Source organism: Grampus griseus, assembly GCF_964374135.1.
Source record: "Grampus griseus genome assembly, chromosome: 8".
In the NCBI taxonomy this organism is placed as follows: Eukaryota; Metazoa; Chordata; class Mammalia; order Artiodactyla; family Delphinidae; genus Grampus; species Grampus griseus.
The window spans coordinates 61,731,204-61,756,820 of NC_139002.1; the positions used below are offsets into that span (position 1 = coordinate 61,731,204).

At 37.5% G+C, this 25,617-nt stretch overlaps 1 pseudogene across 1 annotated transcript in view; it reads right to left on the reverse strand.

Annotated features, from left to right (window-relative positions):
- Nucleotides 1-4,438: 4,438 nt before the first annotated feature.
- LOC309826099 overlaps nt 4,439-25,617 on the reverse strand; it is a 52,521-nt pseudogene continuing 31,342 nt past the window's right edge. Inside the window, exons 3-4 of the transcript in view lie at nt 13,159-13,229; nt 4,439-5,398 (exon numbers count right to left, since the gene is read on the reverse strand). The product of the transcript in view is annotated as an uncharacterized misc_RNA (transcript). The remainder of the gene's footprint in view (nt 5,399-13,158; nt 13,230-25,617) is intronic.

Consider the following 25,617-nt stretch of genomic DNA (forward strand, 5'->3'; position numbering starts at 1 on the left):
TTTGTGCCCCTGTTTTGCAGACCAACCTTTTTAGACAATTGGGGACTTTGGAATCTATGAGAATATATGCACCACTTTGACATCTTTAGTAGTTTAAATTCAGATTTCTGCTTCTACAGTATATGAACAGTCTATCACTTCATGATTTCTCCAACTCTTTACCCAATTCCACATTTTCTTAGGTTCTGATGACTACTCCTGCTTTGATGTCATTCTTGATTTTTGTTCTATTCATAGAAAGCCAGGATCTGGCCATGGCCTTTGATTCTTTCTATACTATCTGATTAAGTGATCACATACACTTTAAAAAATCTGACTTCCAATTTTATGCATGTGGTACCCCCCAAAATACATCAAACATATACATCCACGGGAGCTAGGGTTCATAGGGCAGAGTACCAGAGAGGAGAGAGCTGCAGAGAGAGAGAGAAGGCATTGGAGATCTTCAGTCTTCATCTGAGTACTGTTCAGTGCTTACATGGGAGGAAAATTACCTGAAACTAGGGAAAGCCCACTCAAAATCAGAGGAAAATATCTCCAATACTCATACAAGGCTGGGAATAGTTTCTGTTCCCACAAGCCAGAGTGGAAAGCCTCATAACTTACAAGTCACCATAGATTTTTCAAAAATGTTTTTATTCGGTAGTGGTAACAAATAAAGCCTGAACTAAAAGCTTCTCTAGTCCTGACTAATAAAACCTAAAAGCAAAACCTGAATGGAATCAAACTGTTTTCAACAACTTAACCATGTCCCAGAACAAAGCTCAAGAATATATATAAGAATACAGGAATAAAGATGCAGACATAGAGAATGGACTTGAGGACACAGGGAAGGGGAAGGGTAAGCTGAGATGAAGTGAGAGAGTGGCATGGACATATATACACTGCCAAATGTAAAATAGATAGGTAGCTAGTGGGAAGCAGCTGCACAGCACAAGGAGATCAGCTCAGTGCTTTGTGACCACCTAGAGGGGTGGGATAGGGAGGGTGGGAGGGAGGGGATATGGGAATATATGTATATGTAGAGCTGATTCACTTTGTTATACAGCAGCAACTAACACAACAATGTAAAGCAATTATACCTCAATAAAGATGTTTTAAAAAAAGAAAGAATACAGGAGTATCTAGTACCCCAAAATTCAACACATCTGGCATTCAATAAAGAAATTACCAGGAAAATATACATAATAAAAATCAATCAGTCAAAACCAATAAAATAGGTACCTATGATAAAGTTAGCATATAAAGATATTAAACAATTATAAAGATATTTTGTATATTCAAGATGCTAGAGAAAATATTGAGCATGTCAGATACAGGCCTCAGAAGATGTAAAAAATAACCAAATCAAATTTTGAGAGATGAAAACCACAATATCTGAGATGAAAGAAAAACACATTTATCTATGAAAATTACAATATCTGAGATGAAAAATACAATAGAGGGAGGTAACAAGCACAATAGTGATGCAGAAGTATTCCAAGCAAAACACATGAAATGATATTCAAGTACTTTGGTTACTTCTAATGTGTTTGCTAAAATGTAGACTGAAGCTTGACTTCCTTGTTTTGTTAGTCGGTATTCTAAGTCTGTCATTTGGTCATTTCCAAGCTATCAATGGGCTGGGGCTGTCATAGCTAACATGGATGTCTGGGTCACTCAATGATTCATGTAGAGGCATTGTCTGGGCAACTTACTGACAGTTACTCAGGGTCCAGGAAATCCAGAGCTAGGGTGCATGAATGATTGGAGGTGTTGTAATTAAGTTAGAATTCGTTCAAGTGCATTTTCTGTATCCTCTTGTATTTGTGTAATGGTAAACCTTCAAGTCTAAAAATAGCTTGCGTGTACTGTTCTCATGAGGGCTGTGCTCCGTCTAAGCACACAGTGTTGATATAAGATAGGAAATAACTATTTGTGAATAAAGCTAACAGTGCATACTGTTGTTTATTACATGGTAATGGAGTTCATATACTATTAGACTTCTTTGTGGGGCAAAAATCACTCTCTGTGGGAGGGTATGCGTGTCACTTAAAAGGCAAGGTCATTCCTGTACCAAACATAGGGACAAATCAGATCTTATATCCTGGGAATACTTAATCAATTATATTCAATTTACTAAATAATAATGACAGAAACAGTTATTTTCCAGAATGTACTGTGGAACAAATACCCACAAAAATCTCAGTGGCATACAACATAAAATGTATGTTGTACATACATAAAAATGTATCTCTCATACATCTGGAGATTGGCTGAGATGACTGCTGATCTCAACTGGATTTGCTTATGCATCTGAAGGTCAGCAGAGGATCTGATGATCCAAGCTGGACTTGGCTGTGAGGCTCTGCTTCAAGCTGCAAGTTGATCAGGCAGCTCTGCTCCACTTTTCCCTCATCCTCCTTGGACCAGTGTGCTAACCAGGGCACATTCTCATGGTGCAGCAGAGTCAGAAGACAACAAGCCCGACTGTATAAGCAAATTTCAAGCCTCTGCTTGTACCACATCTGCTTATACCCCATTGATCAAAGTGATGCAGATGGCTATCCTCATGGTCAATATGTGGGGAAGTATACTCTGGGAGAGTGAATATTCTTGAACAATTTGTCACATAGAATGCTTCATCTCTACTGAGAAAAACCAAACTAGAGTTTGGGAAGTCTTAGGGGACAGAGTCAGAGGCCTTTGTTTCATACTGCTTCTTTCCTTGCTGTCCAATTACCCCACCTCAACGTCTGGATGACTGAGACACTGGGAACTGGCCAGAGACCCATTGAAACCACCAACCTTCATGTGTGCCTAAGAGGCAAGCCGTGACACAACATGGGCCTGGAGGGTCAGGAGATGCTTTTTCAGAGACTGTCAGGTTTCTGTGTTCTTTTCTTAGAATCGAAGAAACTTCTTTTAATTATTACTGAGGAAAGAAAAGGGTCACAAAATGAAAAACAGAACATGGTTGTATAAGCAGGCCTTCATGAAAAGTGTGTATGAGAGATTCTTTTACAAAGAACTGACTAAAGGAGTGTTCAATTATTAGAGTTTGCATAAGAAGACAAAAGCAGAAAGATAAGTGAAATCCAGTATCATTTTTAAGATATACTAGAAGAAGAAATAGTGCATTTTCTTTTCTTTAAATACTTGGTCTTGAACTGTCATGAGTTGGAGTGCAAGAAAGAGCTCACAACTCCAACGATCAGCTTTCCCTGGCTTATTCGATGAAACAACTTCCAAATCTCAGTGGTTTACTACAAAAAAATAAACCCAACAAAATCATCCTTGCTCATGTTATATGAACACTGTGGGTCATCTGTGGCTATATTCCAGGCTGTGAGTCAGATTCACATCTGCTCCATGTATCTTTTCTATCACTGGTCTAGATTGAAGGAAGAACTCTGGGGACATGATCATTGTCGTAAGCAGAGGAGAAAATTGAGCGCTACTGAGCCAAGCTACACAACACATTTTAACATTTCTGATTACTGTGGCACATTTCAAGACCACTCAAATTCCACTGGTCAAAGAAAGTCAATATTTAACATTCCTTGAGTGAGGAAAACCCCCTCCCATGGTAGAGGGACAAGAGAATAAATATCCTAACAGTAATTCAGCCTATCGCAATTATGTATTGTAACTATTTTCTTCTTTAGCTTCAGCAGTCTCAACTTTAAGCTGGAAAGGTATTAATTACTGTTTCTACATTCCATAGCTCAAGGATCGTGTTCAGCTCTTCTATTCATTCATTCAATAAATATTACTAAGTTTTTTTGGAGACAGAAGGCATATACATGTGAAAAGTTAGTTACATGATGATATAAGTTAATATAAATGGATGTCAGGAGACTCTTCTGCTAAGTGTTCAATAAAAGAATTGGTCATTAGTATGAGTCAGAAGTCAGAAAGGAACTGACTTAATGGAAGGAATAAGTCTCATTAGAAGTGGAGCTGTCCAACTGTAGAGCTAATAACATTGAGTGGTAGTAGGCTAAAAAAGAGTGGCAGAGGCTGGAGGCCACTTATCAGAAGGATTTTGTGGCAATTTCAGTACTAGTTGTGGTGTTGGCATTTTAGTCATAAAATTTGTGGTTCAATTCCTCAGTCTGGATGAAGAGTTCACCAAGACCTCAGTTTCTTGTGCCAATCTCAGGCAGTATTTCGACTGTCTTTCACCTAGGTGACAATAATGCTTTGAGAGGTTCTTTATGTTTTCCTTTATCATGTGATGAACCTATAAGAATAGGAAGGTCAAACCTCTGCTATCAGACTATAGCGACACACCCGGTTTGATCTGACTGGTAGATCTGTGAGGAGTGGGACCTTGTCATACTGGAGAATTGCCAAACTCTGAAATTTTCTTTCTGAGATTTTCCCTCTCCATCTCAATTCAGTATCCACTGGACTGATAGGTCCTGGACTAGTGGTTAAGGAAGAAAGTGTGTATCTATACATTCTTTCTCTGGAATAGACTGAGCACACGATCACAAATCTGCTTGGTCTTGACACCATAGATGGGATTGACCATGGGTGAGAAAAGAAGATAAAAGATAGCAAGGAATATGTGGACATGAGGGGCATCCCGGCGAGCCACATGGTGTATCACTGAGCAGATGACCACAGGTGTGTAGGTGGACAAGATAGCACCTATGTGGGACACACATGTCCCAAAGGCCTTGTAGTGGGCCTCCTGAGAGGCAAGCTGTAGAACTGCCCGAAGGATGAAGATATAAGACAGGACAAAAAAGAGCAGGCCCAACACCACTATGAACATGGCCACAGCAATGCCATGGATATTGTTGAAGCGAATGTCCCCACAGGCCAGCCTTACCACACCCACGTACCCATAGTAACAGTGGGCAATCACTGGACCTCAGCAGTAATGGAAGCATCTAAGCAGAAAGGGGAGTGGAGTCATTAGTGTCACAGCCTGAGTCACAGCAGCCAAGCCAGTCTTGGTGATAAGTGGCCCAGTAAGCATGGTGATATAGTGCAGTGGCTTGCAGATGGCCACATAGTGGTCAAAGGCCATGGCCAGCAGCACTGCTGACTCCATGATAGAGAAGGAGTGGAGAAAGAACATCTGGACTAGATTGGCATAGAAGTTGATCTCCTGATCTCTGAACCAAAAAATAGCCAGCATTTTGGGAAGTGTTGTAGAAGAGAAGACCAGATCAGTGGCTGCCAACACGGCCAAAAAGAGGCACATGGGCTCGTGGAGGGCTGTATCACCTCAAATGACGAAGAGGAGGGTGCAGGTTACCAAGCAGGGCCAGAGTATAGGCGAAGCAGAAGGGAATGGAGATCCAGACATGCAGTTGCTCCAAACCTGGAATTCCTACCAACAGGAAGGCAGCTGGATGGATTGAGGTAATATTAGAGGCTAGCAAGGCTCCTAAAGATTCTCCTTGTCAGTTTTTACAGGGTCCCTTCTCCCATGTATAACTTCTTGGGAGGATTAGCCCTTATTCTCATTGCTGGACCTTAAACAAAATTAGTAGTCCTGATAGACTAGAGAAGACATAGCCATAGACATGGAGAAGCATAACCCATATTTTCTACCCTTAAGGAACTTTGAATCTCATTTAGTAGATAGAACATTAAACATCATTAAAATGGATATCACAAGACAATTTTATAAAGGAACGGAGAAAAGGTAGTGTTTTCTGTGTTCATGGTGATGTCAGAAATACCCTGATAAAAAGAAGTAAAAATACATTTAAACCAATTTCCTTAGAATATACATTGGTACCTTTCTAAATGATAATCAAGCTAAACTCACAATCACAAAAGCCAATGATCTGTTCAGAAATCTCAGGCTTGGGTGCCTCGATAAGTCAATTAATAGGGGCATGCAATTTCCAATGCCCATATTAATTACACAATCTGTATATTTTCTCTAACACTACTACATCTGATGTGGTTGCCACTAGCCACACATGGCTATTTAAATTTGTTGAAATTAAATTAAAATTCAATACTTCAGTCACACAAAACACTTTTTAAGTGCTCAGTAACACATGTAACTAGTGGCTACAATATTGGACCATTCAGATACAGAATATTTCCATCACTGCAGAAAGTTCTACTGGAGAGAACTGTTCTAGAATATATCTCCCAAGTCCCTTCCACAACCACAAATCTCTGTAAATATAGCTCTGCCTCCAGCTTGCTGAAAAATGAACCACCTCTTTTGATTCTTTGTCATCTCAATTCAAATTAACTTCCATATTCATGTGGCTCTCCCTCCACCCATCTTCCAGCTCCTTCATTTTCATCACAGGAGACTTCTCATCTTCAGTAAGACTGATATCTGGCTTCCATTTTTAAAAAAAGCCCTTTATTCCTAACACTATTTAATCTTTCCCTCTTCTCTTATTTTTCTCTTTTCTTTCGAATCCTTAAACATTGGAGTGGCCCAGTTTTTACACAGCTACTCTTCTCTCTTCTAGGCCCAGGTAATGTGTTTTTTTAATGAGCATTAACAAGATAATGAATTTAAAACATTTACCATAACACTGAATAAAGTAAGTACTGAAAGAACTTGCTCTCTTGTCAATATTAGAAAATTTTTGGAAACTTAAAATCTCTAAAATATCATAGTAGTGTTAGGCAGCTGGTTCTAGCTTTCTCCAATTCCAGTGTCCTAAATAACAAGGCTTTATTGCTTCCATTAAAATGCTTTATATGCAATACAAGTTCAGCATATCCAAATTGAAAACAACCTAATTTCCTTCCATGCGGTAGAGAAAAAATTTAGAATCTGAAGGTCTTGTATCAAATCATGACTGCCACTTATACTAGCTGCATGACCTTGCACATATCACTTACCTCCAAGCCTGTTTCTTTGTAAATGGGGAATTGCAATGCTCTACCTCACTTAGTGAAGGCTGTAGGGAGTGTAAGTGGGATTATGTATAAGATCTTTTTGTATAATTCTTTAGTGTTTGCAGAGCTTTATTTGCCATTTACATCTCTCCTCCTCCATAGAACTACACTTTTCTTTAAAAAATTATATTGATTAATATTCTCCCTCCCTTGTTTTTATGTTCTCCTCCTATTACCTCAAATCTCTGCTGCTTTTCACAGAAAACATCTAGAAATGCTTATATTCAGTCTCAACTGATTCAAATAGCATTTGGTAATAAAATATTTCATTCCCATTACTTCCCTGGAACTGCTCTCATTCACCACCAATGACCTCCATGATGATGGTGCCATTGTAACTTACCTTCTTTCATGCAACTCAGCCTCTCAGCAACTTTTATCTGAATTACAACTCTCCTTTTTAAAACCCTCTTTTCTCTTTGGTACGATGATATTACCATTTCCTACCTTCTTAGATTCTCATTTCACTCCTTTTTCTGCCTTACCTCTAAATATTGAATTCCTGAAGGGCTCAGTATTGAGCTGTGGTCAATTTTATATTCACAGAACATTCAGTAAATATATTCAGTAAATTTCTGGAAAAATATTTTTACTGAATAGGTTAGGGATAAATCCAAGAACAAAGCAGACTAATACCTTTAGTAGAACGTTTGTTCTAATAAAAGAACATAATAATTGAATTACATAGTATGATTGAAGGTATTATTATAGTGAAAAAAAACAGGGTGATGAGGATAGTAAATCCTGAAGTTGGAGGAGTGGTAAGGTAGCAATTTTAAATAAAGAGATCAAGAAGGGAACTTACGCAAAGATTGAGGTGAGAAAATAAATTAGCTTGGTTTCTGGCTTCTTTAAAAGAACTTGGGGTTCCATGCAGGTGGTTTATGTGGAGAAAATAATAGGAAGCAAGAATAGGATGACATGGTAAAACGAGAAAGCAGAGAAGCATATCCAAAAGTGCAGTACTGAGCTGGATAATGCTATCAACTGTGTCCAATCCCCCATGAAGAACCATGTAGAAGGCACCTCAGAATTATCAACTCAAGACACAAAAGAGGGGTATATTTATCCACTGGTTTCCACCCCACCACCAGGTCAAGGGTTAATTTCTTCACACTTCCAGGTTCACATACGCTCCAGAACAGCTGAGCAGTCTCCTTCAGGTACACCACACCATGGAGCAGAGAAACACAGGGGCAGGAAACAGCTGAGTAAGGTGCAGTCAGGTTCTAACTGCACTCAAGTGGTTGCCACAGCAATGGCTTGAGCAAAAAGGTGGATGAGAGGACATGAGACAGGCATAAAAGATGGAGAATATAGGGAATTACCCTTGTGTGAAGAACTCTAAGCAAAGGGAACAGTCAGAACAAATGCTCTAAGACAATACACCGAGGGCTCAAAGATCAGCTAGAGGTCCATGTAGTTAGATGATGTGAATGAGTGGGAGATTTCTAGAGGTCATATATTTAGATCCAGATCACACAGGGCCCTATAGGTCTTCATAGAACTTTGCAAATGCTGCTTATTTCTCTCACTGACACTTTTTTTTGAGAAGAAAAGTGATAGACTTGAAAAATATATTTTTAAAGTTTTTTTGCATCTTCTGTAATGAGAATAGCATGAAATGGTAAGGGCAAAAACAGAAGGAAAAAAAGACTCTAGAGGCTGGCTGTAATCAGGGAAGGAGAATGTTGGCTAAGAACCAAGGTGGCAGCATATGTGGTAAGAAGCGATTCAGATTTGGGATATATTTGAGAAAAGAGCCATGGGATTTTTTGACAGATTAAATACAGGTCATGAGAGAAAAGGGAGTCAAAGATGACACCAAGATATTTGGCTTGAGCAACTGAAAAAAGACGTTGCTCTCAATTGAGATGGGGGAGGCTATGAAGGGGAAGATCAACATTTTAATTTTGGATATGTTTTATTTAGGAAGTCAATCAGAAATCCAAGTGAACATGTTGATATATTTAGATATACAAGTCTGGAGTTCAAGACAGATCTTGGCTGCTGATATAAACTTATGATCACTGGAAATAGATAATATTAATAGCTATGAAGCTGAGATCACCAAGGCACTGAGTGTTCATAAAGAGCAGAGAACCAAGAACTAAATCCCAATATTAAGAACTGGAGTAAAGTAGAAATTGAGGCGAATGGAGGAAGAGTCAGCAAAAGAGACTGAGAATGGGCAACCTATCAGAGACTTTTAAAGATGATGTACTGTCTTGATAGGCTGTTGAATGTAGTGTATTAAGGAGGAGGGAACTATTACCATACTAAGTGCTACTGATGAGTCAAATAATTCCAGTACAGAGAATTGGCCTTGTGTTTAGAAATGAGGTAAACTGGATACCTTGGTAAGAAAAATTTTGAATAGAGGGAGGAAAAACCTGGTTTGACTGAGTTAGATAAGAAAAATAGGAGGAATTGACATTGGTTCACATGGCTCACTCTTTTGAGGAGGTTTGCTGCAAAGACCATCAGTAAAAGGGACACTGGCTGCAAAGGAAAGTGGAGTAAAGGCAAGGTTGTGTGTGTGTGTGTGCGTGCATGGATGTGTGTGTGTGTGGAAGTGTGGGGGTGTTCATTTGTTTTTAAGAAGGAAGAGAAAATGGCATGTTTTTAAGCTGAGGAGAATTATCCAGTAGCAAGGGAAAACTTAAAACACAGGAGAGGAAGGAGAATATTGCTTCTGAAAAGTCTTTGAACATTGTCCTCTTTCTAGGTGTTGTACTTGTTTACCATGGATTTTGTTCTCAGACGCTAAAACTTCACAAATAAATTTCCATGTCTTACCTTCCCTCTGAGCCACAGACTAGCATATCCAACTGTCTATTTAATAACCCCATGTAGCAGTCTTGCAGATATCTCAACCTATAATGCTTAAGGCAGAAATATTGATTTCTGCCCTCTGTGTGAATTTCATACATCAACATGCAATATCCTCTTCAATCAGCTGCTCCACCTAAAATCAAGTCAACCTTTGTTCCACCCTTTACTTCCTGTACCACATCAGCAGGTCCAATTGGGTCCACCTCCACAGTAAGTCACAAAGTTGCCTCCTCTGATTTAATTACCTCCACTCTATTCAAACCACCATCATCTATCAATTACTTAAAGTAGATAGCTAGTGGGAAGCAGCCGCATAGCACAGGGAGATCAGCTCAGTGCTTGTGACCACCTAGAGGGATGGGATAGGGAGAGTGGGAGGGAGACGCAAGAGGGAGGGTATATGGGGATATATGTATATGTATAGCTGATTCACTGTTATACAGCAGAAACTAACACACCATTGTAAAGCAATTATACTCCAATAAAGATGTTAAAATAAAATAGAGAAAAAAAAAGACTCCTAAAAATTTTTAAACATTTCTGCTTTTGTTCTCCAATTTCTATCCTTCCACAGTTACCTGCCATATTCTGAAGTGAAGGATAGAGCAAAGGGACTGTACCTTAATTCACTTCTATGACCCCCAACCTCTGGCATACATACTGTGTTGAATATTTCACCAAATGAAGCATGAACAACCAGACTAATGGAAAATGTCTCCTCACTTTGTTAGAAGACCTCCCTATCTGATCCAATCCTAGAATAGTTGCTTCTCATCTAATTTTTCATCCATGATAGAAGTTCTAAGGAACCCCCCACTAGCCTTGGTTGCATGTATCAGCATAACATCCTCTTCTCATTGGAAAGTATTTTTGCATGTCTTACTAATATTCTCTGGAACAAGGACTTAGCTTTGTAGGAAACAAAATTATGACAGCATGAACTTCTTTTGTTTTTCACTGGTTTATCTTCAGTGCCCCAAACAGTGCCAGGTACATATCAAGCACTCTATAAATGACTGTTAATGATCCCATATACCTGTTGCAACTTTACCTTCAGTAAATATGCATTTCCACAAAACCAAACATATTTAACTTTACCTCTGAGTCTCTACATTTCCCTGGCTTACTCTGTACATTTTCAGAACATAACTGACTACTCTGTGTAGTAGTCAGTACAGAGAGTGAGAGTACAGTCAGTGTGAGAAAGTACTCCTTTCTCACACAAAGAAAAATGTAATCCTGGTAAAGAAATTGGATTGCTCAGATACATTTTTCTAATCTCTTCTCTGAGGGTTGACACTAGGGTTCCCCTATCCCAGGGCTCCACCCCTGGGGTTTTCTGCAGCCCATGTCCTGTCCATATTTAGTGGTGCCAATTCATGCCTCCCAAAGGTCATTTCTTGCTCTCCAGAGGCTGTGAGCACTTCAGGTACAGCCCGCTTGTACCTTGGTCTTTCATGTGCCTCTCCTTATTCCTACCCTACATATACAGTGTCTTCTAAGAAAGAGAGCCCCATTAGAACATGTAAACTGCAACCAAGTCCTATCTGATAGGACCTGTAAGGGCAGGAGTTGTAGCTGAACCATGCTAAGGCCAAGATCATCTCTTAGGTATTTGTTTTGCATACATGTTACATATTGGCACTGATTTCCAGCTTATAACTTTGGAATGGCACTTTCTCTGGTTTTACTCTGTTTCTTGTATCTAAAATGGAGATAATATTCTCAATTTTTCCTAATTCACAGGATGAAGGGAGGATATAAGTATATATTTGAGAAGCTACTATTATTATAATTATCAATAAATAATTACCAACCATCTATAAATAATAAAGGTTGATCTTTCTACCTACAACTGACTTTAGTATCTGCTATTTTGCAAAGTCCAGAGTCAGAAGCCAGTTTTTATCAGGGTCCCTCATGAATTTTACCTGCCCTAATTCCCCATGATACTTTAAGAAAAGTAATTTCAGATCTATGTACCTCAATCACACCCACTCCCTTCCTACAGAGATACCTGGACCTAACTTTATCTTCCCTTATTGTTAGCCTCCAGGGGTAGTTGATTCAGTGAACTCAATCCCCCAGAGCCCACAACCTCCAGCTCCAAAGATAGGCCTGATACCCTGAGATGTTAAGATAAAGTGGAATTCCTGCATAATACCTTTAAAGTTGGAGCCTAAATTAACCAAGCATAGATAGTCCAAAAGTTGGCATCAGGACCAAAGCAAGCAAGATGGAGAAAAAACAGGCTTGCGTTGAGAGGAAGCTAATCATGGAACAGAGGATACACTGTTAAGTTAGAAATAGCACACTCATAGGAAATGGGGATCTAGGCCATGGCCAGGAAGGCTGAGGTGATACAGACTTAATTGAGCGACTATAGCTTATAGTCGGAATGTCCAGACAAGAGCCAGATAAAGCAGGCAGGGCTTGAGGGGACGAAATACCTTATTTTGCCCCCTGACTCCATTCTGGGGGCCTAAAGCCTGATGTCATGGGGAAAGGATGAAAAAGACATGGAGTGGGGAGTGACCATAGGCTAGATAACTGTGTTGGAGATAACAGATAGAATACTGGAACATCTCTGCTCAATTCCATGTGTGTTTTCCTGACTTTTGTGCATCAATATTAATTTACATTTATCCACATATTTAACTTTTCTGGTATTCTTCATTCTCTCTGCAATTCTATGTTTCTATCTGATTCACTTTTCTTCTGCCTGAAGAACTTTTAGTTTTGCTTTTAGTGCAGGCCTAGTAGTGATGCTCTCCATCAATAATTGTTTATAAAACTCTTTCAATCATCTTCAATCTCAAAAGATATTTTCACTGGGAATAGAGTTCTGGATAAGCTATTCTCTTCTTTTACCCATTTAAAGCTATTACTCAATTTTATTCTGCTTTCTCTTTTTTTATTTTTGGTCCCATGAATTTAATTAATTTTTAATGTGTCTTTCACACCCACTCTGGCACTTTCTTTTTTTTTTGGCTTGTTTGTTCCTTTGCTTGTTTGTTTGTCTTTGGCTAGCTGAGTTTTGTGATCACACAGAAACTTAGACCAGGTAAGGACTTAGCAAAGGTTCTTAATTTTTCTCAGGGTAAAAGCCAGAGTTTTGAGCAGAGAATTGGCATGACTTGACATATGTTTTTAAAAGCTTGCTTCTGAATTCTGTGATAAGAACAGAGGAAGGAGGTGAGGGTAGAAGCAGGGAGAGGTCCTAGAGTAATCCAGAGAACATGATGTTTCATAACCAAAGTGGTAACAATGCATGAGGTGAGAAGTCATCAGATTTTGTATTATTTCTAAAATGTGCCAATGGGATTTCTTAAAAGATTAGATATAGGATTTAAGAGAAAAGAGATTTAAAGATAACAGCAAGACTTTTGACTCAAGTAACAGAAGGAAGGAGTTGTGTGATCGCTGAGCAGAACTAAGTCCTACCTTCAGGCACTGTTCCTGCTACTTCATAGGTGATATGCAGCTCTGCACCCTCATTTGGGATGTTGGGAAGTCTAGTTATTAGGTGATTAGAAATATCGTCACTAGGCCCAAACTAATGCATCAGGCTTCTTTTTCATAATCTCATATTCCTGCGTGACAGTAAAATTTTATGTACCTATAGGCTGCTCCTATTTCTTGTTCATGCTGTTTGTATGCCACACTCAGATGAGCAAATACAGAAGGTAATTTCCTTTTACTGTTTGTGACTAATCACGGTTGCTTTGGTGTTAGAGGTATCACCTGACTATGGGAGCCTTGTGATATTGAACTTGTACTGGAAACAAAGCCATTCCTTCTTCATTGGGAATGGATATGACCTACAGGCTGGTGATATTCCTTGCATAAGTCCTCGAGGGGATAAGCAGACCTCTGTTTTGAAAATTGTTTCTTTTAAGGCATGTTACTCTCTATGTGTTGTTAGAATTTACTGTCATTTTTAAGCTTTCCAACTGTCCCCACTATGCTAAAAAAACAAACAAACAAAAAACAAGAAAGAAGTTTTGACCACATAGGAACTAAAGGTAGAATCTTATTTTCTTGGGGATTTACGTGTGTGTGTGTGTGTGTGTCAGAGGGAATTGAGAGTAAAGATAGAAACAGCATAAGTAGGTCTCTGGGTTCTTTCTGTACCCTTCCCTCTTTGACAACTTCCAACCTTTCATATCCCATTTGACACAGGCTTGGAGATTCTCTGTCAAAGATAAAAAATAAAGATAGGAATATGTAGAGATAGATGTACATAATTCATAAACAGTAGTCTCTGAAGAAACAAAGGGATCATTGGATAAAAGTGCAAAAATACATCTGTGAAAGATGTTGTATGATGGTGTACAAGTTTGCTGAGCTCTCGTAATAAAGCACCATATACTGGGTGGCTTAAATAAGAGAAATTTATTTTTTCACAATCTCGGAGGCCAGAAGTCCAAGTTAAGGTGCTGGCAGGGTTGGTTTCTTCTAAGGCTTTTCTCCTTAGCTTGTACCTGGCATTTGTCTCCCTGTACCTTCACAGGGTCTTCCCTCTGTGTGTGTCCATGTCCAAATTTCCTCTTCTTATAAGGACATATATTAGAACTCCTTTATGGTTTTTTTAAATTGTGGCAAAAGACACATCACCAAAAATTTAGCATCTTAACCATTTTGAAGTGTATAGTTAAGTAGTATTACATACATTCATACTGTTGTGCAATCATCACCATCCATCTCCAGAACTCTTTTCATCTTGAAAAATTGAAACTCTGTACACACTAAAAGTAAAAGCTTATTCCTCCTTCCCCTCTGTCCTGGGATACCACCATTCTATTTTCTATCTGTATGAATTTGACGATTTAGGTACCTCATATAAGTGGAGTCACATAGTATATGTCTTTTGTGACCAGCTTATTTCTTTTAGCATAATGTCCTCGAGGTCCATCCATGTGGCAGCATGTGTCAGAATATCCATTCCTTTTAAGGTTAAATAATATTCTATTATTTGTATACATCACATTTTGTTTATCCTTTTATCCATACTTAGACACTTGGGTTGCTTCCACCTTATACATATTATGAATAACATTACTAAAGGAATGGGTGTACAAACATCCCTTTGAAATCCTGCTTTCAGTTCTTTTGGGTATATATACAGATTTGGAATTGCTGGATCATACGGTTTTTGAGAAACTGCCATACTGTTATACCTTTTTATATTCCCATCAACAGTGTATAAGGGGTTCCAATTTCCCCACATCCTCATCAGCAATTTTCTGGGTTTTTTTTGAAGTATAGTTGATTTACAACATTATATTAGTTTCAGGTGTACAACATAGTGAATGAATATTTTTATAGATTATTTCACATCCCAAATATGAATGAAAACATATAGTATTTATGTCTATCTGATTTCCTTCACTAAGTATAATATCGTCCAAGTCCATCTGTGTTGTTGCAAATGGCAAAATTTCATTCTTATTTATGACATTCTTATTCGGGCTGATTTATATATATAATATGTATATTATATATATAATATGTATACTATTAAATACCATCACATCTTCTTTATCTATTAACCTGTAGTTGGATACCTAGCTTGTTTCCATATCTTGGCTGCTGTAAATAATGCTGCTATGAACATTAGAGTACATGTTTTTTTGAATTAGTGTTTACATTTTCTTCAGATATATACCCAGAATTGGAATTGCTGGATCATATTGTATTTCTACTTTTAATTTTTTGAGTAATCTCCATACTGTTTTCTATAATGGCTTTCCCAATTTACATTCCCACCAATAGTGACTAGGGTTCCCTTTTCTCACATCCTCACCAACACTTATTTGTTGTCTTTTTGATGACAGTCATTCTAACAGTTGTGAGGTGATATCTCATTGTGGTTTTGATTTGCATTTCCCTGATAATTAGTGATGTTGATCATATTTTCATGTGCTTCTTGGCCATCTGTATGCCTTCTTTGAACAAAAAGTCTTCTGCCCATTTTTAAATTGGATTGTTGCTTTTTTTGATACTGAGTTGTATGAGCTCTTTATATATTTTGGACATTAACGCCTTATTTGTCATATCACTTGCAAATATCTTCTCCCATTCAGTAGGTTGTCGTTTCGTTGATGGTTTCCTTCACTGTGCAAAAAGCCTTTACATTTAATTAGATCCTATTTGTTTATTTTTACTTTGGTTTTACTTACCTAAGGATACAGATTGAAAAGAATATATTGCTAAGTCTTATGTCAAAAAGTGTACTGCCTATGTTTTCTTCTAGGAGTTTTGGGATTTACAGTCTTACATTTAAGTCTTTAATTCCTTTTGAGTTTATTTTTGTATATGGTGTGAAGAATGTTCTAATTTCATTCATCTACATGTAGCTCTCTAGTTTTCTCATAATTGTTTATTAAAGAGACTGTCTCTATTGTATATTTTTGCCACCCTTGTCATAAATTAATTGACCATATGTGCGTGGGTTTATTTGTGGCTCTCTATTCTGTTGCATTGATCTATGTGTCATTTTTGTACCAGTGCCGTAGTGTTCTGATTATTGTAGCTTTGTAGTATAGTCTGAAGACAGGGAGGGTAATACTTGCACTTTGTTCATTTTTCTCAAGTTTGCTTTGGCAATTTGGGGTCTCTTGTTTCATAAAAATTTTAGGATTATTTAAGTTCTATGAAAAATATGGGTATTTTGAGAGGGATTACTAAATCTGTAGATTGCTTTGAGTAGTATGGACATTTTAACAATATTAATTCTTCCAATCCATGAAAATAAGATATCTTTCCCTTTACATGTATCATCTTCAGTTTCCTTCATCAATGTCATAATTTTTAGAGTATAGGTCTTTCACCTCCTTGAAGTTTATTCCTAGATATTTTGTATTTCTTGATGCAATTGTAAATGAGATTGTTTTCTTGATTTCTATTTCTGATAGTTTATTACTAGTGTATAGAAAAGCAACAGATTTCTGTATGTTAATTCGTATCCTGCAACTTTACTGAATTCATTTATTCTAATAGTTTTTTGGTAGAGACTTAAGCGTTTTTTTATATATACTGTCATGTTATCTGCAAATAGTGACAGTTTTACTTCTCTTCCAATTTGGATGCCTTTTACTTCTTGTCTGATTGCTGAAGCTAGGACTTCCAATACTATGTTAAATAGAAATGGTGAGAGTGGCCATCCTTGTCTTCCTGATTTTAGATGAACACTTATCAGTTTTTCACCATTGAGTATGATGTTAGCTGTGCGTTTGCACAAATGGTCTTTATCATGTTGAAATATGGTCTCTCTATACCCACTTTGTTGAGAGTTTTTATCATGAATCGGTGTTGAATTTTGACAGATGCTTTTCCTGCATCTATTGAGATGATCATGTGATTTATATGTGTTTTGTTAATGTGTATTACATTGATTTTTTGTGGATATTGAACCATTCTCGCATCCCTGGAATAAATTCCACTTGATCATGGTGTATGATCCTTTTTATATATTGTTGAATTTGGCTTGCTAATATTTTCTTAAGGATATTTGCATCTATATTCATCAGAGATAGTACCCTATAATTTTCTTTCTCCCCTCCTCTCCCTCCTCCCCCTCCTTCTCCTCCTTCCCCTCCTCCCCCTCCTTCTCCTCTCCCTCCTCCCCCTCCCCTTTATCCTCCTCCTCCTTCTTCTTCTTTTTTGGTAGTGTCTTTGTGTGGTTTGGTATCAGGGTAATGGTGGCCTGATATAATGGATTTGGGAGTGATCCCTCCTCTTCAATTTTTTTGAATAGTTTGAGAATGATAGGTATTAAAAACTCTTCTTGATATGTTTGGCAGAATTCCCCTGTAAAGATGTCTGGTCCTGGACTTTTGTTTTTTTGGGAGGTTTTTGACTACTGATCCAATTTCAATACTAGTAATTGGTCTGTTCACATTACATATTTTTTTCCTAATTCAGTCTTAAAAGATTGTATGTTTGTAGCAATGCATCCATTTCTTCTAAGTTGTCCATTTTGGGGGAATATAACTGTTCATAGTATTCTTATGATTGTATTTCTGTGATATTGGTTGTAATTTCTCCTCTTTCATTTCTTATTTTGTTTATTTGGGTACTCTTTTTTCTTAATGAGGCAGGCTAAAGGCTTATCAATATTATCTTTTCAAAAAAACAGTTCTTGGTTTCATTGATATTTTCTATTGATTTTTTTTTTCAAATGTCATTAGCCTTTGTATGCTTTATTGAAAATGGTGGGTAGGTTTCCTCTTCTTTTTTTTTTTTTTTTTTAACATCTTTATTAGGGTATAATTGCTTTACAATGGTGTGTTAGTTTCTGCTTTATAACAAAGTGAATCAGTCATACATAAACATATGTTCCCATATGTCTTCCCTGTTTTTCTATTGATTTTTGGTTTCTATTTTACTTATTTCCTCTCTGATCTTATTTCCTTCCTTCTGGCATTCATCTTTGTTCTTCTTTCTATAAATCTTTTAGATAGTAGGTTAGGTTGTTTAAGATGTTTCTTTGGTAGGCCTGTATTATTAGAAAATTCCATCTTAGAACTGCTTTTGCTGCATCCCATGGGAAAAGGGTGTTTTTATTTTCATTGGTCTCAAGGTATTTACTGATTTCCTCCTTGATTTCTTCATTGATGTATTGGTTTTTTAGTAGCATGTTATTAGGCTCCACAAAAGGGTCCTCCACAGGTCTTTGCACATAAATCTACTTCTATCCCTGGTTTCTGCTGAAATGGCTATTTGGATCAACAAGTCACAAACCTAATCTTTTTTAGAAAATGGTTTCCCAAGCATGCCCTAGATGTTTTCTCCTCAATACATTCTAATTTTTTGCATATAAATAGGCTGAGAGTTTTCCAGATATTCAAGTTCTGGTTCCTTTTTGCTTAACAAATCTTTCTTCAGTTTCTCTCTTTCCACTCTCATTTTACTGTAAGAAGCAAGGTAAAATCAGGACATATCTTCAAGACTTTGTTTAGAAATATCAGCTAAATATCCAAGTTCATCACTTACAAGTTCTGTATTGCACAAAATTTAAAAACAAAGTGGCAAAAAACATGGTCAAACTGTAATTAGGATCACCTTTCCTCCAGTTTCCAATAACACATCCCACCTTTCTGTCTGAGACAGTACCAGAAACACTTTATTGTTCATATTCTACCAAAGTTCTGTTCATGATGATGTATAATATCTGTTCTATCTTCTAAGAAGATAGAAATTTTCTCTACAGTTCTTTTTCTGAGCCCTAACCAGAATTGCCTTTATTTGTTTTAAGTGTCATAATTTATTTTTAAGTTGTTATAACAATAACACACAAATTGCAGAAGATAAATTTTTTTAAAGAGACTATATGTCAATCCTAATCTCCCAATTCGTCCCACCCTCCATGCATTAAATAGATAGCTGGCAGGAACATGCTATAAAGCACAGGAAGCTCAGCTCGGTGCTCTGTGATGACCTAGATGGGTGGGATGTGGGAGGTGGGAGGGAGGTCCAAGAAGGAGGGGATATAGGTATACATATAGCTGATTAATTTCATTGTAGAGCAGAAACTAACACAACATTGTAAAGCAATTATACGCCAATAAAAATTAAAAAACGAGACTATAGACCTAACAAGGTTATAACTAGAGACCTTAGCAATGATAATAAAAACGCTCCCATTGTATATATATACCATATCTTCTTTATCCATTCCTCTGTTAATGGACATTTAGGTTGCTTCCATGTTCTGGCTATTGTAAATAGTGCTGCAATGAATATTGAGGTGCATGTATCTTTTGGAATTATGGTTTTCTCTGGGTATACGCCCAGGAGTGGGATTGCTGGGTCATATGGTAGTTCTATTTTTAGTTTTGTAAGTAACGTCCATACTGTTCTCCATAGTGGCTGTATCAATTTACATTCCCACCAACAGTGTAAGAGGGTTCCATTTTCTCCACACTCTCTCCAGCATTTATTGTTTGTAGATTTTTTGGTGATGACCATTCTGACCAGTGTGAGGTGATACCTCATTGTAGTTTTGATTTGCATTTCTCTAATAATTAGTGACGTTGAGCTTTTTTTCATGTGCCTCTTGGCCATCTGTATGTCTTCTTTGGAGAAATGTCTATTTAGGTCTTCTGCCCATTTTTTGACTGGGCTGTTTGTTTTTTTGATATTGAGCTGCATGAGATGTTTATATATTTTGGAGATTAATCCCTTGTCAGTCACTTCATCATATTTTCTCCCCTTCTGTGTGTTGTGGTTTTGCTTTGTTTATGTTTCCTATACTGTGCAAAAGCTTTTAAGTTTAATTAGGTCTATTTGTTTATGTTTGGTTTTATTTTCATTACTCTGGGAGATGGATCAAAAAAGATATTGCTGAAATTTATGTCAAACAATGTTCTGTTTATTTTTTTTTTAACATCTTCATTGGGGTATAATTGCTTTACAATGGTGTGTTAGTTTCTGCTTTATAACAAAGTGAATCAGTTATACATATGTTCCCATATGGCTTCGCTCTTGCATCTCCCTCCCTCCCACCCTCCATATCCCACACCTCCAGGCCGTCACAAAGCACCGAGCCGATATCCCTGTGCCATGCAGCTGCTTCCCACTAGCTATCTACCTTACGTTTGTTAGTGTGTGTATCTCCATGACTTTCTCTCGCCCTGTCACAGCTCACCCTTCCCCCTCCCCATATCCTCAAGTCCTTTCCCCAGTAGGTCTGCGTCTTTATTCCTGTCTTACCCCTAGGTTCTTCATGAGATTTTTTTTTTCTTAAATTCCATATATGTTAGGATGTGGTATTTGTCTTTTTCTTTCTGACTTACTTCACTCTGTATGACAGACTCTAGGTCTATCCACCTCATTACAAATAGCTGAATTTCGTTTCTTTTTATGGCTGAGTAATATTCCATTGTATATATGTGCCACATCTTCTTTATCCATTCATCCGATGATGGGCACTTAGGTTGTTTCCATCTCCGGGCTATTGTAAATAGAGCTGCAATGAATATTTTGGTACATGACTCTTTTTGAATTTTGGTTTTCTCAGGGTATATGCCCAGTGGTGGGATTGCTGGGTCATATGGTAGTTCTATTTGTAGTTTTTTAAGGAACCTCCATGCTGTTCTCCATAGTGGCTGAACCAATTCACATTTCCACCAGCCGTGCAAGAGTGTTCCCTTTTCTCCACACCCTCTCCAGCATTTATTGTTTCTAGACTTTTTGATGATGGCCATTCTGACTGGTGTGAGATGATATCTCATTGTAGTTTTGATTTGCATTTCTCTAATGATTAATGATGTTGAGCATTCTTTCATGTGTTTGTTGGCAATCTGTATATCTTCTTTGGAGAAATGTCTATTTAGGTCTTCTGCCCATTTTTGGATTGGCTTGTTTGTTTTTTTGTTATTGAGCTGCATGGACTCGTAAATTTTGGAGATTAATCCTTTGTCAGTTGCTTCATTTGCAAATATTTTCTCCCATTCTGAGGGTTGTCTTTTGGTCTTGTTTCTGGTTTCCTTTGCTGTGCAAAAGCTTTGAAGTTTCATTAGGTCCCATTTGTTTATTTTTGTTTTCATTTCCATTTCTCTAGGAGGTGGGTCAAAAAGGATCTTGCTGTGATTTATGTCATAGAGTGTTCTGCCTATGTTTTCCTCTAAGTGTTTGATAGTTTCTGGTGTTACATTTAGGTCTTTAATCCATTTTGAGCTTATTTTTGTGTATGGTGTTAGGGAGTGATCTAATCTTATACTTTTAAATGTATCTGTCCAGTTTTCCCAGCACCACTTATTGAAGAGGCTGTCCTTTCTCCACTATACATTCCTGCCACCTTTATCAAAGATAAGGTGTCCATATGTGCGTGGGTTTATCTCTGGGCTTTCTATCCTGTTCCATTGATCTATCTTTCTGTTTTTGTGCCAGTACCATACTGTCTTGATTACTGTAGCTTTCTAGTATAGTCTGAAGTCAGGGAGCCTGACTCCTGCAGCTCCTTTTTTCGTTCTCAAGATTGCTTTGGCTATTCGGGGTCTTTTGTGTTTCCATACAAATTGCGAAATTTTTTGTTCTAGTTCTGTGAAAAATGCCAGTGGTAGTTTGATAGGGATTGCATTGAATCTATAGATTGCTTTGGGTAGTAGAGTCATTTTCACAATGTTGATTCTTCCAATCCAAGAACATGGTATATCTCTCCATCTATTTGTATCATCTTTAATTTTTTTCATCAGTGTCTTATAATTTTCTGCATACAGGTCTTTTGCCTCCTTAGGTAGGTTTATTCCTAGATATTTTATTCTTTTTGTTGCAATGGTAAATGGGAGTGTTTTCTTGATTTCACTTTCAGATATTTCATCATTAGTATATAGGAATGCCAGAGATTTCTGTGTATTAATTTTGTGTTCTGCTACTTTACCAAATTCATTGATAAGCTCTAGTAGTTTTCTGGTAGCATCTTTAGGATTCTCTATGTATAGGATCATGTCATCTGCAAACAGTGACAGCTTTACTTCTTCTTTTCCGATTTGGATTCCTTTTATTTCCTTTTCTTCTCTAATTGCTGTGGTTAAAACTTCCAAAACTATGTTGAATAAGAGTGGTGAGAGGGGGCAACCTTGTCTTGCTCCTGATCTTAGCGGAAATGCTTTCAGTTTTTCACCATTGAGGATGATGTTGGCTGTGGGCTTGTCATATATGGCCTTTATTATGTTGAGGAAAGTTCCCTCTATGCCTACTTTCTGCAGGGTTTTTATCATAAATGGGTGTTGAATTTTGTCAAAAGCTTTCTCTGCATCTAGTGAGATGATCATATGGTTTTTCTCCTTCAATTTGTTAATATGGTTTATCACATTGATAGATTTGCATATATTGAAGAATCCTTGATTCCCGGAATAAACCCCACTTGATCATGGTGTATGATCCTTTTAATGTGCTGTTGGATTCTGATTGCTAGTATTTTATTGAGGATTTTTGCATCTATGTTCATCTCTGATATTGGCCTGTAGTTTTCTTTCTTTGTGACATACTTGTCTGGTTTTGGTATCAAGGTGATGGTGGCCTCGTAGAAGGAATTTGGGAGTGTTCCTCCCTCTGCTATATTTTGGAAGAGTTTGAGAAGGATAGGTGTTAGCTCTTCTCTAAATGTTTGATAGAATTCGCCTGTGAAGACTTCTGGTCCTGGGCTTTTGTTTGTTGGAAGATTTTTAATCAGTTTCAATTTCAGTGCTTGTGATTGGTCTGTTCATATTTTCTATTTCTTCCTGATTCAGTCTTGGCAGGTTGTGCATTTCTAAGAATTTGTCCATTTTCTCCAGGTTGTACATTTTATTGGCATAGAGTTGCTTGTAGTAATCTCTCATGATCTTTTGTATTTCTGCAGTGTCAGTTGTTACTTCTCCTTTTTCATTTCTAATTCTATTGATTTGAGTCTTCTCCCTTTTTTTCTTGATGAGTCTGGCTAGTGGTTTATCTATTTTGTTTATCTTCTCAAAGAACCAGCTTTTAGTTTTATTGATCTTTGCTATTGTTTCCTTCATTTCTTTTTCATTTATTTCTGATCTGATTTTTATGAGTTTTTTCCTTCTGCTAGCTTTGGAGTTTTTTTGTTCTTCTTTCTCTAATTGCTTTAGGTGCAAGGTTAGGTTGTTTATTCAAGGTGTTTCCTGCTTCTTAAGGTGGGCTTGTATTGCTATAAACTTCCCCCTTAGAACTGCTTTTGCTGTATCCCATAGGTTTTGGGTCATTGTGTCTCCATTTTCATTCGTTTCTAGGTATTTTTTTATTTCCTCTTTGATTTCTTCACTGATCACTTCATTATTAAGTAGTGTATTGTTTAGCCTCCATGTGTTTGTATTTTTTACAGATCTTTTCCTGTAATTGATATCTAGTCTCATGGCATTGTGGTTGGAAAAGATACTTGATACAATTTCAATTTTCTTAAATTTACCAAGGCTTGATTTGTGACCCAAGATATGATCTATCCTGGAGAATGCTCCATGAACACTTGAGAAAAATGTGTATTCTATTGTTTTTGGATGGAGTGTCCTACAGATATCAATTAAGTCCATCTTGTTTTATGTATCATTTAAAGCTTGTGTTTCCTTATTTATTTTCATTTTGGATGATCTGTCCATGGGTGAAAGTGGGGTGTTAAAGTCCCCTACTATGAATGTGTTACTGTAGATTTCCCCTTTTATGGCTGTTAGCATTTGCCTTATGTATTGAGGTGCTCCTATGTTGGGTGCATAAATATTAACAATTGTTATATCTTCTTCTTGGATCAACCCCTTGATCATATGTAGTGTACTTCTTTGTCTCTTCTAATAGTCTTTATTTTAAAATCTATTTTGTCTGATATGAGAATTGCTACTCCAGCTTTCTTTTGGTTTCCATTTGCATGGAATATCTTTTTCCATCCCCTTACTTTCAGTCTGTATGTGTCTCTAGGTCTGAAGTGGGTCTCTTGTAGACCGCATATATATGGGTCTTGTTTTTGTATCCATTCAGCCAATCTGTGTCTTTTGGTGTGAGCATTTACTCCATTTACATTTAAGGTAATTATCGATATGTATGTTCCTATTCCCATTGTCTAAATTGTTTTGGGTTCGTTATTATAGGTCTTTTCCTTCTCTTGTGTTTCTTGTCTAGAGAAGTTCCTTTAGCATTCGTTGTAAAGCTGGTTTGGTGGTGCTGAACTCTCTCAGCTTTTGCTTGTCTGTAAAGGTTTTAATTTCTCCATCAAATCTGAATGAGATCTTTGCGGGGTAGAGTAGTCTTGGTTGCAGGTTTTTCTCCTTCATCACTTTCAGTATGTCCTGCCACTCCCTTCTGGCTTGTAGGGTTTCTGCTGAGAGATCAGCTGTTAACCTTATGGGGATTCCCTTGTGTGTTATTTGTTGTTTTTCCCTTGCTGCTTTTAATATGCTTTCTTTGTATTTAATTTTTGACAGTTTGATTAATATGTGTCTTGGCGTATTTCTCCTTGGATTTATCCTGTATGGGACTCTCTGTGCTTCCTGGACTTGATTAACTATTTCCTTTCCCATATTAGGGAAGTTTTCAACTATAATCTCTTCAAATATTTTCTCAGTCCCTTTCTTTTTCTCTTCTTCTTCTGGAACCCCTATAATTCGAATGTTGGTGCATTTAATGTTGTCCCAGAGGTCTCTGAGACTGTCCTCAGTTCTTTTCATTCTTTTTTCTTTATTCTGCTCTGCAGTAGTTATTTCCACTATTTTATCTTCCAGGTCACTTATCCGTTCTTCTGCCTCAGTTAGTCTGCTATTGATCCTATCTAGAGTACTTTTAATTTCATTTATTGTGTTGTTCATCGTTGCTTGTTTTATCTTTATTTCTTCTAGGTCCTTGTTAACTGTTTCTTGTATTTTGTCCATTCTATTTCCAAGATTTCGGATCATCCTTACTATCATTATTCTGAATTCTTTTTCAGGTAGACTGCCTATTTCCTCTTCATTTGTTAGGTCTGGTGCATTTTTATCTTGCTCCTTTATCTGCTGTGTGTTTTTCTGTCTTCTCATTTTGCTTATCTTACTGTGTTTGGGGTCTCCTTTTTGCAGGCTGCAGGTTTGTAGTTCCTGCTGTTTTTGATGTCTGTCTCCAGTGGCTAAGGTTGGTTCAGTGGGTTGTGTAAGCTTCCTGGTGGAGGGGACTAGTGCCTGTGTTGTGGTGGATGAGGCTGGATCTTGTCTCTCTAGTGGGCTGGTTCACGTCTGGTGGTGTGTTTTGGGGTGTCTGTGGCCTTATTATGATTTTAGGCAGCCTCTCTGCTAATGGGTGGAGTTGTGTTCCTGTTTTGCTAGTTGTTTGGCATAGGTTGTCCAGCACTGTAGCTTGCTGGTCGTTGAGTGAAGCTGGGTGCTGGTGTTAAGATGGAGGTCTCTGGGAGATTTTCGCCGTTTGATATTATGTGGAGCT